Below are 19,155 nucleotides of genomic sequence, written 5' to 3' on the forward strand. Positions count from 1 at the left end.
ACGTTAGCGTCTCACCTAGGCCAACATCCGGTGAAATAGCATAGCGCAAAGATACTAAATACGCCATTTGTAATATTAAACGTTCTTGTAAATACATGTATTTAACATCAGTTAAAAGATTAACTTCTTCTTAATTTAAAAAAAATGCTTTTCGGCGAAAGCATACTTTACGATAATCTGACGACAGCACGCCACACACACAAGTATTACTAGCATTTTCCAAATCAAATCAAATGTATTTATATAGCCCTTCGTACATCAGCTGATATCTCAAAGTGCTGAACAGAAACCCAGCCTAAAACCCCAAACAGCAAGCAATGCAGGTGTAGAAGCACGGTGGCTAGGAAAAACTCCATAGAAAGGCCAAAACCTAGGAAGAAACCTAGAGAGGAACCAGGCTATGTGGGGTGGCCAGTCCTCTTCTGGCTGTGCCGGGTGGAGATTATAACAGAACATGGCCAAGATGTTCAAATGTTCATAAATGACCAGCATGGTCCAATAATAATAAGGCAGAACAGTTGAAACTGGAGCAGCAGCATGGTCAGGTGGACTGGGGACAGCAAGGAGTCATCATGTCAGGTAGTCCTGGGGCATGGTCCTAGGGCTCAGGTCCTCCGAGAGAGAGAAAGAAAGAGAGAATTAGAGAGAGCATATGTGGGGTGGCCAGTCCTCTTCTGGCTGTGCCGGGTGGGGATTATAACCAAGCATTAGCATCACAAAAGTCAGAAATAGCAATAAAATAATCAATTACCTTTGAAGATCTTCTTCTTTTGGCAATACAAAAGGTCCAATCTTCACAATAAGTGGTTGTTTTGTTCGATTAAGTCCATTTCTATAGCATGACATGACACATTTTGTAAACAGCTTGTGTCATGAATTCCGTATCCTTCAACCTTCAAAGAAACATTCGATGTAAATACTACATTTGCGTTTATGTCATGGTTGGTTTCATTCCAATCCTCTGTTTGTTAGTAACACAACCATACTTGGTTCTTTTTATGGGGCGTATTGACCGAAAGGAACTGATTTGAACACACCAAACAATGACCTCATTGTGCACCAATGATATCACCAGTGCTTCTTTGATTGATTGTATTTCTGCCCAATCACCACCGATCGTCTTGAAATATAGCTTGGTAGATAGCCAATGGCCTGAGTTAAACAGCAATATCTAATGTTTATATCCGGGAAGACCAGCTCTTGAACGAAAGTCTAGCGTAACACAGCCATTCGCCATTGAAATTTCTACCCGAAGGAGCCACTTTGTTTGCGCGTAACAGTACTGAGTCAAGATAATTTTCCGCTATTTTATTGAAAGAATTATGGCGAGTAAATCGGGAAAATCAAAGGCAAAGTCCAGGTATACAGATCTACATGATGTTATTGACGAGATTGATAGAGAAAGTGACACAGAATTACTTGAAGATTTATCAGATTGTGAGACAAGTTTGGACTTCCAATTAGAAGAGATGTTGAGAGAGAAGTGTCGAACACAAATAAGTATGGTGCTAAGAAGCAGGCAGGCAAGAAAGAAGGATGGAAGCCCATTCCCATGTCAGATCTTTTTTGTTTCCTGTCAATGGTCATTTACATGGGTCTTGTGAAGCAAAAAAACCCTGAAAGACTACTGGAAAACTGCTCGCTTCTATCAACTGCCTTTCCCCTCCACTGTCATATCATGCAAAAGGTTTCTGACAATCTCACGGGCGCTTCAGTGACCCAGAAGCGCCCGTGAGATTGTGGAAGTGGATGAGGACAATGAGAAGACGAGTGGCACAGCAAGGTTTGATAGGCTCTGCAAAATAAAACCTCTCTACCCCAGCATCGTTGAGGCCTGCAAGACCTTTTTTCAGCCTACCCATAACCTTTCCATCGATGAGAGGACGGTAGCTTCAAAGGACAGATTTGCCCTAAAACAATACATGCGTAACAAACCAACTAAATAGGGTTACAAACTTTGTTTTGGGATGATTCTGTGTGTGCATATACGTGCAATTTTTTTGTTTATGAGGGGAAGAGCAGTTTTGCGACCGGTAAGGGACTTAGCTATGACTCCGTTATGCAGTTATTAGATTTTCAGCTGCTAGGGAAGGGCTACAAACTTTTTGTGGACAACTTCTACACAAGCCCTACCCTGTTTGCAGACCCGAGGAAGCGGGATGTGTGGGCTTGTGGCACCATTCGGACCAACAGAGTGGGCTTTCCGAAAACAAAGGTGAACGATATGCCTAAGCGGGCTGAGCGGGGTACCATGAGATAGATTCTCTAAGATGGCCTGCTCTTTGTGAAGTGGATGGATACCAGAGAGGTGGTCATGTGCTCCAGTATCCACAAGTCCTTCAGTGGAGATCACGTCGTCAGGTGTGTGAAGGACGCTACTGGGGCATGGGCCACCAAAAATGTCCCCATTCCTGCAGATATCAACGACTACAACAAGGGCATGGGAGGTGTGGACCTGTCAGATGCACTGATTGTCTACTACAATGTTCTCCAAAAGACAATGAAATGGTACAAGACATTTCTCTATCATTGCATTGACATCGCTGTGGTGAATTCCTTCATCCTCCAGAAGGAAATGGCTAAGAGCTGTGGACAGCCCCACATCTCACTGCTAGCCTTCAGGGATCTCTGGACAGCCCCACATCTCACCGCTAGCCTCCAGGGAGCTGTGGACAGCCCCACATCTCACCGCTAGCCTCCAGGGAGCTGTGGACAGCCCCACATCTCACCGCTAGCCTCCAGGGAGCTGTGGACAGCCCCACATCTCACCGCTAGCCTTCAGGGAGCTGTGGACAGCCCCACATCTCACCACTAGCCTTCAGGGAGCTGTGGACAGCCCCACATCTCACCGCTAGCCTTCAGGGAGCTGTGGACAGCCCCACATCTCACCGCTAGCCTTCAGGGAGCTGTGGACAGCCCCACATCTCACCGCTAGCCTTCAGGGAGCTGTGGACAGCCCCACATCTCACCGCTAGCCTTCCGAGAGCTGCTCATCCAGGAGCTTGCTAGCTACAGCAAGTCTACTGCAGCACCTTCTGCCCCCTCTACCTCTGCCCCCTCTACCTCTGCCCCCTCTACCTCTGTCCCCTCTACATCTGCCCCCTCTACATCTGCCCCCTCTACCTCTACCCCCTCTACCTCTGCCCCCTCTACCTCTGTCCCCTCTACCTCTGTTCATTCTGCTGCAACCAGTGATGTTCACCTGCCCAGATTCATCTCTGCAGGCATGAATGTGCCTCAGGGCAAAAAGGGCACAGTGGGGAGGAGTCAATGCGCACTTTGTCATTGGAAATGTCCCATCACCTGCACCACCTGTTCAGTAACCCTCTGCTTTACAGCAGAAAGAGACTGCTATTGGGCATGGCATCAGAAGCACAATATTGTGTAGAGGACTGAGGGTCTTCACAATATTGTATATTATACATTGAATGTGTGTAAAGAGTCACCCTTGTTATTTTACATTTTTTCAAATTTTCATATTTTTAATTTAAAACATTTGGGGGGGGGTTGTGTTAGAATTACATTTGAGTATTTTGTATATAGTAATTTACTTTCAAAATGTATCACTGTACCAATTCAGCCACTTGGGTACATTTGGGCAACTTGGGTGGGACACCTGGGTGACTACATGTTCAATGTCATGTAGCTCACTCATTCCTGAAGATATCTTTCTGAAACTTTTTTCAAATACCGTTGCCATCTAATTTTATTCATTCAAATCATCCCCAGCATCTTATCCGTATGTTTGAATGTTCTTGTTCAGTTGAAAGATGATGCAGCAACAATAAAAAACAGAAAACGTATGTTTATTTACTTGTATTTTCTTCTACCAGATCTATGGTCTTATAGTCTCCTACATTCAATTCACATTTCCACAAACTTCAGAGTGTTTCCTGTCAAATGACACCAATAATATGCATATCCTTGCTCCTGGGCCTGAGCTACATACAGACAGTTAGATTTGGGTATGTCTTCAGGCAGAAATTGAGAGAAGGGGGAGGTATCCCAAAGAAGTTAATGAACAAGATAGTGCATCTGTATATGTTAAAGCATGTGTATGCAGTTGATCTATCCTGAGGTGTGTGTGTGTGTGTGTCTGCAATTGTGTTTCAAAACAATGTTTTTTGGGTCGGTGTGTGTGTGTGTCTCTGGATGATCCAGAGGAGGAATGGGAGAAGGTCATGTGGTCTGATGAGACAAAAATAGAGCTTTTTGGTCTAAACACCACTCGCCGTGTTTGGAGGAAGAAGAAGGATGAGTACAACCCCAAGAACACCACCCCAACTGTGAAGCATGGAGGTGGAAACATCATTCTTTGGGGATGCTTTTCTGCAAAGGGGACAGGACGACTGCACCGTATTGAGGGGAGGATGAATGGGGCCATGTATCGCGAGATCTTGGCCAACCCTTCCCTCAGTAAGAGCATTGAAGATGGGTCGTGGCTGGATCTTCCAGCATGACAACGACCCGAAACACACAGCCAGGGCAACTAAGGAGTGGCTCCGTAAGAAGCATCTCAAGGTCCTGGAGTGGCCTAGCCAGTCTCCAGACCTGAACCCAATAGAAAATCTTTGGAGGGAGCTGAAGGTCCGTATTGCCCAGCGACAGCCCCGAAACCTGAAGGATCTGGAGAAGGTCTGTATGGAGGAGTAGGCCAAAATACCTGCTGCAGTGTGTGCAAACCTGGTCAAGAACTACAGGAAACGTATGATTGCAAATGAAGGTTTCTGTACCAAATATAAGTTCTGCTTTTCTGATGTATCAAATATTTATGTCATGCAATAAAATGCTAAATAATTACTTATAAATCATACAATGTGATTTTCTGGATTTTTGTTTTAGATTCCGTCTCTCACAGTCGAAGTGTACTTATGATAAAAATTACAGACCTCTACATGCTTTGTAAGTAGGAAAACCTGCAAAATCGGCAATGTATCAAATAATTATTCTCCCCACTGTAACTGGTAGATTTGGATAGAAAACACTCTAAAGTTTCCAAAACTGTTAAAATAGTGTCTGTGAGTATAACAGAATGGATTTGGCAGGTGAAAACCTGAGAAAAATCCATTCAGGAAGTATTTTGTTGTTGTGGGTTATGTAGTTTTCTATTCAATGCCATTACAGTATCCATTGACTTAGGACTCCATTTGCAGTTCCTATGCCTTCCACAAGATGTCAACAGTCGTTAGAAATTGTTTCAGGCCTGTATTCTTATAAATGAGGGAGTAAGACCAGTCTGAATGAGTGGACCCTGACGTGTCACAGAGCTTTTTCATGCGCAACCCTGAGAGAGTGCATTTCTTGTTTACCTTTTATATTGATGACGTTATTGTCCGGTTTAAGTATTATAGATCATTTAGGCTAAAAACAACCTGAGGATTGAATATAAACATAGTTTCTATGAACTTTACGGATACAATTTAGATTTTTTGTCTGCCTGTTTTGACTGCATTTGAGTCTGTGGATTACTGAAGAAAACGTGCAAACCGTGCACCACTCCCTAGCATTCTTCTCGCCAATGACCAGTCTCTTGACAACAAGGTTGATGAAATTCGAGCAAGGGTAGCATTCCAGAGGGACATCAGAGACTGTAACGTTCTTTGCTTCACGGAAACATGGCTCACTGGAGAGACGCTATCGGAGTCGGTGCAGCCAGCTGGTTTCTCCACGCATCGCGCCGACAGAAACAAACACCTTTCTGGTAAGAAGAGGGGCGGGGGCATATGCTTCATGGTTAACGTGACGTGGTGTGGCCACAACAACATACAGAAACTAAAGTCCTTCTGTTCACGTGATTTAGAATTCCTCACAATCAAATGTCGACCGCATTATCTACCAAGGGAATTCTCTTCGATTATAATCACAGCCGTATATATTCCCCCCCAAGCAGACACATTGATGGCTCTGAACGAACTTTATTTGACTCTTTGCAAACTGGAATCCATACATCCTGAGGCTGCATTCATTGCAGCTGGGGATTTTAACAAGGCTAATCTGAAAACAAGACTCCCTAAATTTTATCAGCATATCGATTGCGCAACCAGGGCTGGAAAAACCTTGGATCATTGTTACTCTAACTTCCGCGACGCATATAAGGCCCTGCCCCTCTGACCACGACTCCATTTTGTTGATCCCTGCCTACAGACAGAAACTAAAACAAGATGCTCCCGCGCTGAGGTCTGTTCAACGCTGGTCCGACCAATCTGACCAATCTGATTCCACACTCCAAGACTGCTTCCATCACGTGGACTGGGATATGTTTTGTATTGCGTCAGACAACATCATTGACGAATTCGCTGATTCGGTGAGCGAGTTCATTAGAACGTGCGTTGAAGATGTCGTTCCCATAGCAATGATTAAAACATTCCCAAACCAGAAACCGTGGATTGATGGCAGCATTCGCGTGAAACTGAAAGCGCGAACCACTGCTTTTAATCAGGGCAAGGTGACCGGAAACATGACCGAATACAAACAGTGTAACTATTCCCTCCGCAAGGCAATCATACAAGCTAAGCGTCAGTATAGAGACAAAGTAGAATCTCAATTCAACGGCTCAGACACGAGGTAATGTGGAAGGGTCTACAGTCAATCACGGATTACAAAAAGAAAACCAGCCCCGTCACGGACCAGGATGTCTTGCTCCCAGGCAGACTAAATACCTTTTTTGCCCGCTTTGAGGACAACACAGTGCCACTGACACGGCCCGCAACTAAAACATGCGGACTCTCCTTCACTGCAGCCGACGTGAGGAAAACATTTAAACGTGTCAACCCTTGCAAGGCTGCAGGCCCAGACGGCATCCCCAGCCATGCCCTCAGACCAGCTGGCTGGTGTGTTTACGGACATATTCAATCAATCCCTATCCCAGTCTGTTGTTCCCACATGCTTCAAGAGGGCCACCATTGTTCCTGTTCCCAAGAAAGCTAAGGTAACTGAGCTAAACGACTACCGCCACTCACTTCCGTCATCATGAAGTGCTTTGAGAGACTAGTCAAGGACCATATCACCTCCACCCTACCTGACACCCTAGACCCACTCCAACTTGCTTACCGCCCAAATAGGTCCACAGACGATGCAATCTCAACCACACTGCACACTGCCCTAACCCATCTGGACAAGAGGAATACCTATGTGAGAATGCTGTTCATCGACTACAGCTCGGCATTTAACACCATAGTGCCCTCCAAGCTCGTCATCAAGCTCGAGACCCTGGGTCTCGACCCCGCCCTGTGCAACTGGCTACTAGACTTCCTGACGGGCCGCCCCCAGGTGGTGAGGGTAGGCAACAACATCTCCACCCGCTGATCCTCAACACTGGGGGCCCCACAAGGGTGCGTTCTGAGCCCTCTCCTGTACTCCCTGTTCACCCACGACTGCGTGGCCACGCACGCCTCCAACTCAATCATCAAGTTTGCGGACGACACAACAGTGGTAGGCTTGATTACCAACAACGACGAGACGGCCTACAGGGAGAAGGTGAGGGCCCCACGCGATCCATGGCGGTGTCCAGATGTTGCAACATGGTCATGTGCTGCTGATCGTACTCCTCCACTGCAACCGGGATGGCGTCTGCTCCTGCTGACTCCATTCTTCGGGTGAGTGATTCTGTCTGAAATCTGTGTGTAGCTGGAGAGGAGGACAGCAGATATGAGTAAATAAACAGATTTTACTCAACATAAATAAAGGCAATACTAAAACAGAGCCCACAATAACGGACCTTCCTACAAACAATCACTCACAAAAACCATGGGAACAGAGGGTTAAATAATGAACAAGTAATTGGGGGGATTGAAACCAGGTGTGTAAAACAAAGACAAAACAAATGGAAAATGAAAAGGGGATCGGAGATGGCTAAGAAGGCCGGTGACATCGACCGCCGAACGCCTCCCGAACAAGGAGAGGGACCGACTTCGTTGGAAGTCGTGACAATCATAATTCGGGAATTCAACAATCATTACGAAGTCAATAGGAATCATCCTTGAGTCATTTAGGCTCGTAACTATTTATCATAATCATGAGAAGAATAATACAAACAGTGATCGGTTATTCAATCTATAATCCCCATTAGTTTGATATCAGAATCGATCAATTCAGCAGACAATGACGTTTCATATTTCACCTTTTGTGTCTTCATAGTTTAGCTGAAATGTAGCAGATTCGTTGGACTTACGTGGATTCATGGACGCACAGAACTTCTGGATTCGCCGGAGTTAAGGAAGAGAAAGCAGCGAGATCGTGCGATGGCGATTTCCTCATTTTATGGGGTTGAGATCTGTCTGACATTTCCCTCCAACCTAATTAAATCGCCCCTGGACCATCTGTGTAAATGGCCATGAAGTCAAGGATTCTTCCACCAACTACAGGGTCCTTTTCTACAATAATATTTAAAGTATATTTGACCTAATATATACATTGTATCATAAGAAATATATACAATTGACCTAAAGACATATCGTAAAAATCGTTTTAGAATATCTTGACGGAATATTGTTGAATGCCGTCCTGTTGTTGAATTGTTTAGATTAAAAAAAAACTTTGTTTCAAACACCCCTGCAGAGATGTAGCAGTGTGATGTTGTTCCCCTAGATTATGCACCAAGTTGCACACAAGGACCAGTTCAAATAGGCCAGGTCAAAAGGGGATGTTAATCATTTGATAATAATCATAATTCAGTGTATTTATTTATTTAATTACAGCTGCATAGCTAATGTTTTTTTGTTGCTGTGTACAACCACTTTTTCATATCAATATTGTTATGACACGTGATTGTAAAAGTTTTGTATATTTTGGTTTGGCCCATCGCGGGTTATCTGTATTTCCGCACCCCCATATTGTTCTCTTTTGCCTGACCTTCGTCTAGCAAGTTATGTTGTCCTTGGCTCTGAAATTGTTCAATATAAAACCGTCATAATGTTACACAATATACTGTTATGCTACCATAAGTTTGTTACAATGTGGATAATATAAAGATTTATGTTAACAAGTTTCACAAAGCTCCCTAACTAGGGTATCTATTGTAACTTGTGAGTACTTGGGGCAGTGTTTGAGTGAGTGTCCATGTGCTTGTGCAGGTGCCTGCGAGCTAGGCAAGGGTTAACATAATGTGTGTTGTCTCTTCGTGTGCAGGTATGTCTTTTATTTTTACTTGTATTGTAATGGTGTGCTTTTGTGCACTGAATGTTTAAAAAATTACTGAGGATAATAGCAGATGTTATTGCCACAATCTAAGCCTACTAGAAAGTGTGTGCCCTCAGGCCTGGAGGGAAGCAAAAGTAATTCCGCTACCTAAGAATAGTAAAGCCCCCTTTACTGGCTCAAATAGCCGACCAAACAGCCTGCTACCAATCCTTAGTGAATTTTTGGAAAGAATGGTGTTCGAGCAGATACAACGCTATTTCACAGTAAACAAATTGACAACAGACTTTCAGCACGCTTATAGGGAAAGACACTCAACAAGCACATCACTTAGACAAATGATTGTGGATTGGCTGAGAGAAATTGATGATAAAAAAAGATTGTGGGGGGGGTGTCTTGTTAGACTTCAGTGCAGCTTTTGACATTATCGATCGCAGTCCCTGCTATAATGTGGATATAGAGTTACTTTTCTAACAGAACACAGAGGGTGTTCTTTAATGGAAGCATCTCAAACATAATCCAGGTACAATCAGGAATTCCCCAGGGTAGCTGTTTAGGCCCCTTACTTTTTAAAATCTTTACTAAATGAGAGAACACCCTTGCCCGAGCAGAGCTGGTTAGGCTGTTTCCATGTCATCTAGAGCGTTGGCGACTGGAACTGTGCTGCTGGCAACAATTTTATTATGTTTGTTTGCCTATGATTACTGAGACCGCCCATGTTACACGTTAGTAAATTCATCAGTTATTCTGCGCTCTGGCACACTCATGACAGTGCTCTGAAATCGGAGTAGATAGCCATATTGGTTGTCATGTCACAATCACAATGGTAACTACAGTATACTATTAAGATTATGAGAAACATAGTCCTAACAACTATGTCAATTATGAGAAATATTAGTCAATCACCATAGTTATAGTATGTTTCCCAGAAATGCAATAGTTCTTGAGAGACATACTGTATGCAGTTACGAAAGTTCAGTCAGTAAGGCTGGTCACTAAACTCCTAATTCACATCACTTCCTCACTCATCAGCATAGCAGGTATTTACAGCGCCTTCAGACAGTTTTCACACCCCTTCACTGTTTCCACATTTTGTTGTGTTTGAAGCCTGATTTTTTTTGGGGGGGGGGATTATACCCCATAATGTCAAAGTCTAATGAAGTTTTTCAAAATGTATAAAAAATGAAAAGCTGTCATGTCTTGAGTCAATAAGTATTCAACCTCTTTGTTGTTCTGACTTAGAATATGTGGACAACTACAAATACCTAGGTGTATAGTTAAATTGTAAACTCTCCCTCTAGACCCACATTAAACATCTCAAAATTAAATCTACAGTCGTGGCCAAAAGTTTTGAGAATGACACATATATTAATTTCCACAAAGTTTGCTGCTTCAGTGTCTTTCGATATTTTTGACAGATGTTACTATGGAATATTGAATTATAATTACAAGCATTTCATAAGTGTCAAAGCCTTTTATTGATAATTCAAAGAGTCAATATTTGCGGTGTTGACCCTTCTTTTTCAAGACCTCTGCAATCCGCCCTGGCATGTTGTCAATTAACTTCTGGGCCACATCCTGACTGATGGCAGCCCATTCTTGCATAATCAATGCTTGGAGTTTGTCAGAATTTGTGGATTTTGTTTGTCCACCCGCCTCTTGAGGATTGACCACAAGTTCTCAATGGGATTAAGGTCTGGGGAGTACCCTGGCCATGGACCCAAAATATTGATGTTTTGATCCCCAAGCCACTTAGTTATCACTTTTGCCTTATGGCAAGGTGCTCCATCATGCTGGAAAAGACATTGTTCGTCACCAAACTGTTCCTATATCCTTCCTGTTTGGCCCTGTCCGGGGGTGTCCTCGGATGGGGCCACAGTGTCTCCTGACCCCTCCTGTCTCAGCCTCCAGTATTTATGCTGCAGTAGTTTATGTGTCGGGGGCTAGGGTCAGTTTGTTATATCTGGAGTACTTATCCTGTCCTATTTGGTGTCCTGTGTGAATTTAAGTGTGCTCTCTCTAATTCTCTCTTTCTCTCTTTCTTTCTCTCTCTCGGAGGACCTGAGCCCTAGGACCATGCCTCAGGACTACCTGACATGACGACTCCTTGCTGTCCCGAGTCCACCTGGCTGTGCTGCTGTTCCAGTTTCAACTGTTCTGCCTTATTATTATTGGACCATGCTGGTCATTTATGAACATTTGAACATCTTGGCCATGTTCTGTTACAATCTCCACCCGGCACAGCCAGAAGAGGACTGGCCACCCCACATAGCCTGGTTCCTCTCTAGGTTTCTTCCTAGGTTTTGGCCTTTCTCGGGTGTTTTTCCTAGCCACCGTGCTTCTACACCTGCATTGCTTGCTGTTTGGGGTTTTACGCTGGGTTTCTGTACAGCACTTTGAGATATCAGCTGATGTACAAAGGGCTATATAAATACATTTGATTTGATTTGATTTGATTCCTGGATGGTTGGGAGAAGTTGCTCTCGGAGGATGTGTTGGTACAATGATTTATTCATGGCTGTGTTTTTTAATAAATTGTGAGTGAGCCCACTCTTTTGGCTGCGAAGCAACCCCACACATGAATGTCTCAGGATGCTTTACTGTTGGCATGACACAGGACTGATGGTAGCGCTCACCTTGTCCAAGCTTTTTTCCGGATGCCCCAATCAATCGGAAAGGGGATTCATCAGAGAAAATGACTTTACCCCAGTCCTCAGCAGTTCAATCCCTGTACCTTTTGCAGAATATCAGTCTGTCCCTGATGTTTTTCCTGGAGAGAAGTGGCTTCTTTGCTGCCCTTCTTGACACCAGGCCATCCTCCAAAAGTCTTTGCCTCACTGTGCGTGCAGATGCACTCACACCTGCCTGTTGCCATTCCTGAGCAAGCTCTGTACTGGTGGTGCCCCGATCCCGCAGCTAAATCAACTTTAGGTGATGGTCCTGGCGCTTGCTGGACTTTCTTGGGTGCCCCGAAGCTTTCTTCACAACAATTGAACCGCTCTCCTTGAAGTTCTTGTTGATCCGATAAATGGTTGATTTAGATGCAGTCTTACTGGCAGCAATATCCTTGCCTGTGAAGCCCTTTTTGTGCAAAGCAATGATGACGGCACGTGTTTCCTTGCAGGTAACCATGGATGACAGAGGAAGAACAATGATTCCAAGCACCACCCTCCTTTTGAAGCTTCCAGTCTGTTATTCGAACACAATCAGCATGACAGATTGATTTCCATCCTTGTCTTCGTCAACACTCACACCTGTGTTAACGAGAGAATCACTGACATGTCAGTTGGTCCTTTTGTGGCAGGGCCGAAATGCAGTGTATTAGTATTGACTGTATGTTTGTTTATTCCATGTGTATCTCTGTGTTGTTGTATGTGTCGAACTGCTTTGCTTTATCTTGGCCAGGTCGCAGTTGCAAATGGGAACGTGTTCTCAACTAGCCTACCTGGTTAAATAAAGGTGAAATAAAAATCAATTGTACGGACTCACTTTATGTGCAATAATAAAAGGGATACCTAGTCAGTTGTACAACTGAATGCATTTAACCCCTGTGAATCAGAGAGGTGCGGGGGGCAGCCATAATCAACATCAGCGCCCGGAGAACAGTGGGTTAACTTTCTTGCTCAGAATCAAATATTTTCACCTCATCAGCTCTGGGATTCGATCCATCAACCTTTTGATACTGGCCCATGCTCTAACCACTAGGCTACAATAGTGTTTAACATGGTTTTGGAATGACAAACTCATCTCTGTAACCCACACATACAATTTTCTGTAAAGACCCTGAGTCGAACAGTGAATTTCAAACACAGATTCAACCACAATTGAGGTTTTCCAACTCCTCGCAAAGAAGGGCACCTATTGGTAGATGGACAAAATTAAATTAAAAAGCAGACATTGAATATCCCTTTGAGCATATTAATTACACTTTGTGTATCAATACACCAAATCACTGAAACCAGCAGCATACCACCCTGCATACCACCCTGCATACCACTGCTGACTTGCTTCTGAAGGGTTGGTCCTGGTCAGTCCCTGGATGGGAGACCAGATGCTGCTGGAAGTGGTGTTGGGGGGCCAGTAGGAGGCACTCTTTCCTCTGGTCTAAAACATATCCCAATGCTACAGGGCAGTGATTGGGGACACTTCCTGTGTAGGGTGCTGTCTTTTGGATGGGATTTTAAAACGGGTGTCCTGACTCTCGGAGGTCATTAAAAGATCCCATGGCAATTATCGTAAGAGTAGAGGTGTTAACCCCAGTGTCCTGGCTAAATTCCCAATCTGGTCACCTAATAATCCCCAGTTTACAATTGGCTCATTCATCCCACTACTATCCCCTGTAACTATTCCCCAGGTCATTGCTGTAAATGAGAACGTGTTCTCAGTCAACTTACCTGGTAAAATAACAGATAAATAAAGGTACAGGTCTTCTTCCTAACTCAGTTGCTTGCTGAAGTGGAAAGTAACCTGTCAGAGATTTCACCATGAGGCTAATGGTGACATTTAAAACAGTTACAGAGTTTTATGGCTGTTGACAAGACTCTCCTGTGAGGATCCGGTTACAGTGGGTCAGCTCTACAGCACCCTCTCTCCGGCTGAGGGCGAGAGGGATGAAGAAGGCCCTGTTTTATAACTTAACAAATGGATCGTAAATTCATAGTCCAGAAACTGTGTCTCGCAGAATGCTAGATAGATAGATAGATAGATAGATAGATAGATAGATAGATAGATAGATAGATAGATAGATAGATAGATAGATAGATAGATAGATAGATAGAAGGCCGAAAAAGTGCTCAAAAATATGTTTCAAATTTGTAACCCAGAGTCTCCTGTCATTCTGAACCAGAAGCATGCCAGAGAAGGCCACGTTTATGATGAAGGGCTCAAAAACAGGTTTCAAATTCGCAACCCAGAAACGGGGGAACGAGGTCTCCCGTCACGATGAATCAGCCACGTCCATGAGAAAGGGCTCAAAAATATGTTTCAAATGTGTAACGCACAAACAGTATGTCCTGTCATTTTTGACAAGAGGCATGCCGGACAGGGCCTACAAATGGATTTTCGGCAACGTTCATGAAAAAGTGCTCAAAAATGTGTTTCCTACAAATGGATTCATGGTGGAGAGGGACAACAACACCATGTTTTTCAGCCATGTCCAAAAAGTGCTCAAAAACATGCTTCAAGTTCATGACCCACAAACTGTGTTTCCCGTCAGCCGAAGTTGCGGCATGTTGAAGAGAGCAGAAAACAGGATTTTTGGCCATGTCCATAAAAAACTGTTAAAAAATATGTTTCAAATTTGTGCCCATAGGAGACGTTGTTGCCGGTGATGTCTGGTGAGGACCTGCCTTACAACAGGCCTACAAGCCCTCAGTCCAGCATCTCTCAGCCTGTTGTGGACAGTCTGAGCACTGATGGAGGGATTGTGCGTTCCTGGTGTAACTCGGGCAGTTGTTGTTGCCATCCTGCACCTGTCCCGCAAATGTGATGTTCGGATGTACCGATCCTGTGCAGGTGTTGTTACACCTGGTCTGCCACCGCGAGGATAATCAGCTGTCCATTCTGTCTCCCTGTAGCGCTGTCTTAGGCGTATCACAGTACGGAAATGGCAATTTATTGTCCTGGCCACATCTGCAGTCCCCATGCCATCTTTCTTTTGTTCTTCAGAGTCAGTAGAAAGGCCTCTTTAGTGTCCTAAGTTTTCATAACTGTGACCTTAAATGCCTACCGTCTGTCAGCTGTTCGTGTCTTAATGACCATTCCACAGGTGCATGTTGATACATTGTTTATGGTTCATTGAACGAGCATGGGAAACAGTGTTTAAACCCTTTAAAATGAAGATCTGTGAAGTTATTTGGATTTTCACAAACTATCTTTGAAAGACAGGATCCTGAAAAGGGGATGTTTCTTTTTTTGTTGAGTTTATAAAGGCAACTGGCCTGCTCTTAGCAGTAGCACACACTGCAAACAAACATGAAGACATCAACTTTGATCCTGTTTTGTGTCACAGTCTTAGGAGCTGGACTTGCTCAATCCCTTGGTAAGAAGGCTTCTTCAATTGTATGAGGGCTTTTATATATCTCCCATTTTATTTTCCATGTGTTCATTTAATAAATGATTACCATTATGTTACTTAATATGCACAAAAAGCACATTTTGCAGTATTGACATGGACAACTTTATAAGTGAATAACAGAGTCAGATGTTGAAAGCTAGTAATAACAATTACCTTTAGTTTTTTGTTGTAATAGGACTATATCTTAACTGTCGTTCTTTCAAATCAATAGGTGGAAGATCTGAGAAATGTCTATGCAGAGGGAAACTAATGCAGTCTGTGAGGATAAAACGCATCCAGAAGTTAGACGTGTACCCAAATACTGTCTTCTGTGCAAAGACAGAACTGATGTGAGTATTACAAATTATTCCATTCACAATTAGATTGTGTGGAAGTGAGATTAAAAATATTTGTTGTTTCTTTGTCGTGCCACATTGAAGAATGTCTGAACCCAGAGGGCAAACTAGGAAAAAGGTTCCTGATGAGAAAAAGGTCAAATATTTTCCTATCAAACCTTTCCTCAATGTAACTCCTAAAGTAAAAGTGCCTTACTTGCATTTCAGACTGGAGGAGTGGAGTGGAGTGGAGTGGAGAACAGGAGGGCTTCTTAAAGAAAAACGAACAGGTCTGTGAGCGCCGAAATTCTTACTGGTTGGTAGGTGATCAAATACTTATGTCATGCAATAAAATGGAAAATAATTGCGTAAAAATCATACAATGTGATTTTCAGGATTTTTCGTTTTAGATTCCGTCTCTCACAGTTGAAGTGTACCTATGATAAAACATTACAGACCTCTACATGCTTTGTAAGTAGGAAAACCTGCAAAATCGGCAGTGTATCAAATACTTGTTCTCCCCACTGTATATTAATATTTTTATTTTATTTTTTATTATTATTCTGTATATATTTTAACACTTGCACATATGCAGGGTATGTATTTAGACGGAGCTGCTCTTCCTCCCGGGGAAGGACTGCCCGTTCCATGATCTCGCCATCACGGTTGACAACTCCATTGTGTCCTCCTCCCAGAGCGCTAAGAACCTTGGTGTGATCCTGGACAACACCCTGTCGTTCTCAACCAACATCAAGGCGGTGGCCCGTTCCTGTAGGTTCATGCTCTACAACATCCGCAGAGTACGACCCTGCCTCACACAGGAAGCGGCGCAGGTCCTAATCCAGGCACTTGTCATCTCCCGTCTGGATTACTGCAACTCGCTGTTGGCTGGGCTCCCTGCCTGTGCCATTAAACCCCTTCAACTCATCCAGAACGCCGCAGCCCGTCTGGTGTTCAACCTTCCCAAGTTCTCTCACGTCACCCCGCTCCTCCGTTCTCTCCACTGGCTTCCAGTTGAAGCTCGCATCCGCTACAAGACCATGGTGCTTGCCTACGGAGCTGTGAGGGGAACGGCACCTCAGTACCTCCAGGCTCTGATCAGGCCCTACACCCAAACAAGGGCACTGCGTTCATCCACCTCTGGCCTGCTCGCCTCCCTACCACTGAGGAAGTACAGCTCCCGCTCAGCCCAGTCAAAACTGTTCGCTGCTCTGGCCCCCCAATGGTGGAACAAACTCCCTCACGACGCCAGGACAGCGGAGTCAATCACCACCTTCCGGAGACACCTGAAACCCCACCTCTTTAAGGAATACCTAGGATAGGATAAGTATTCCCTCTTCCCCCCCCCTTTAAGATTTAGATGCACTATTGTAAAGTGACTGTTCCACTGGATGTCATAAGGTGAATGCACCAATTTGTAAGTCGCTCTGGATAAGAGCGTCTGCTAAATGACTTAAATGTACATGTAAATGATTTAATCAGTTGACACTTTAAAACAATTCTAAGAATTGCAATCACCTATTTATTCATTTAATCAATCAAGTGACTCATTTTTTGATCTACTGATACATAATTTGTTATGCAGGTGAATGAGGACCCAAAAGCGACTTGGCGAAAACAGAGTCTTTAATCCAGTAAAGGAAATATGCAATACTCCTAGACAAATCGGAGCGGTAAATAAAGCATAAAAAACAATTCCACTCGTAATGACGAGAACAGACTGGAGACTCGATCATAAACTGTAGGTTGCCTCGGGAAGGCACTTGACCGTAGCAGACTCAGACACCTGCTCACCACGCAGCATCTGAGGGAAACACGACACGACAGGGCGATACAAAGACACAGCACGGTGAACAATATACAAGGATCCGACAGGACAGAAACGGAAGACAAGGGGAGAAATAGGGACTCTAATCAGGGGAAAGGATAGGGGACAGGTGTGGAAAGACTAAATGATTGATTAGGGGAATAGGAACAGCTGGGAGCAGGAACGGAACGATAGAGAGAAGAGAGAGAGGGAGGGAGAGAGAAAAAAGGGAACGAACCTAAAAAGACCAGCAGGGGGAAAACGAACAGAAGGGAAAGCAAAATGACAAGACAATATAAGACAAAACATGACATAATTATTATAAAGATAACCATGTCATTAATATACTTGTTTCAACTGCTGTTGAAGTTGGATTTCAAAGTTTGATTTGTCATAAAAATCTGTACATGTTACGTGCACCACCAGAACACACAAAGGATCTTCTTAAAGTAGAACTAAAATCAAATCAAATCAAATCGAATTTTATTTGTCACATACACATGGTTAACTGCTTTCCAAAACGTGATTGTGTCACATCCTGACCATAGAGAGCCTTTATTTTCTATGGTGGAGTAGGTCAGAGCATGACTGGGGTGTTAGTCTAGTTTATATTTTCTATGGTGGAGTAGGTCAGAGCATGACTGGGGTGTTAGTCTAGTTTATATTTTCTATGGTGGAGTAGGTCAGAGCATGACTGGGGTGTTCGTCTAGTTTATATTTTCTATGTGGGGTTCTAGTATTTTCTTTTCTATGTTGGGGTTTTGGTATGATTCCCAATTAGAGGCAGCTGGCTATCGTTGTCTCTAATTGGGAATCATACTGAAGTAGCATTTTTCCACCTGTGGGTTATGGGATATTGTTTATGTTTTGAGTTAGGGTTGTAGTCACGGTACGTTGTTTGTTAGTTTCTTGTTTTGTCTTTGCTAATCCCACTGTTTCACTTCTTTAATAAATTATGTGGAACTCAACGTACGCTGGGCCTTGGTCCGACATTCAGTATAACGATCGTGTGTCACGATTTTCTTTCTGTGAAGGAGAGGACCAAAATGCAGCGTGGTTATTTATAAACATCTTTATTGAAAAATGAAAACGTGAACACTATACAAAATAAGAAAACGTGGGAAACCGAAACAGTCCTAACTGGTGCAAAACACAGAGACAGGAGCAATCACCCAACTAAAGAATATGGCTGCCTAAATATGGTTCCCAATCAGAGACAATAATAAACACCTGCCTCTGATTGAGAACCACTCCAGGCAACCATAGACTTACCTAGAACGCTCAACTGAACACAACCCCATAGACTACAAAACCCCCTAGACAAAACAAGACACATAAATCACCCATGTCACACCCTGGCCTAACCAACATAATAATGTCACACCCTTGCCTAACTAACATAATAAAGAAAACACAGAATACTAAGGCCAGGGCATGACATCGTGACAGATTGTTATTGGTACAACTGTTATCAATACTCTGAATGCAACTGTTTTAGGCATAGTGCAGTCTGGATCATACACAGGAAATAACTAAGTACAAACTGTTTGCGGTGGTGATGTATAACTTAACAAATGCTGAAGAACATCCGCACATCCAGGTACTTTCCACAGCTGCTGGAGTACAAAATTGCTTCCAACACTCCACTCAGCAAACTGTTTGCAGTTTATCACAGTGCCATCCGTTTTGTCACTAAAGCACCTTATACCACCCACCACTGCGACCTGTATGCTCTAGTCGGTTGGCCCTCGCTACATATTCGTCACCAGACTCACTGGATCCAGGTCATCTACAAGTCCATGCTAGGTAAAGCTCCGCCTTAT

This window comes from Oncorhynchus gorbuscha, linkage group LG20 (assembly GCF_021184085.1).
Source record: "Oncorhynchus gorbuscha isolate QuinsamMale2020 ecotype Even-year linkage group LG20, OgorEven_v1.0, whole genome shotgun sequence".
In the NCBI taxonomy this organism is placed as follows: Eukaryota; Metazoa; Chordata; class Actinopteri; order Salmoniformes; family Salmonidae; genus Oncorhynchus; species Oncorhynchus gorbuscha.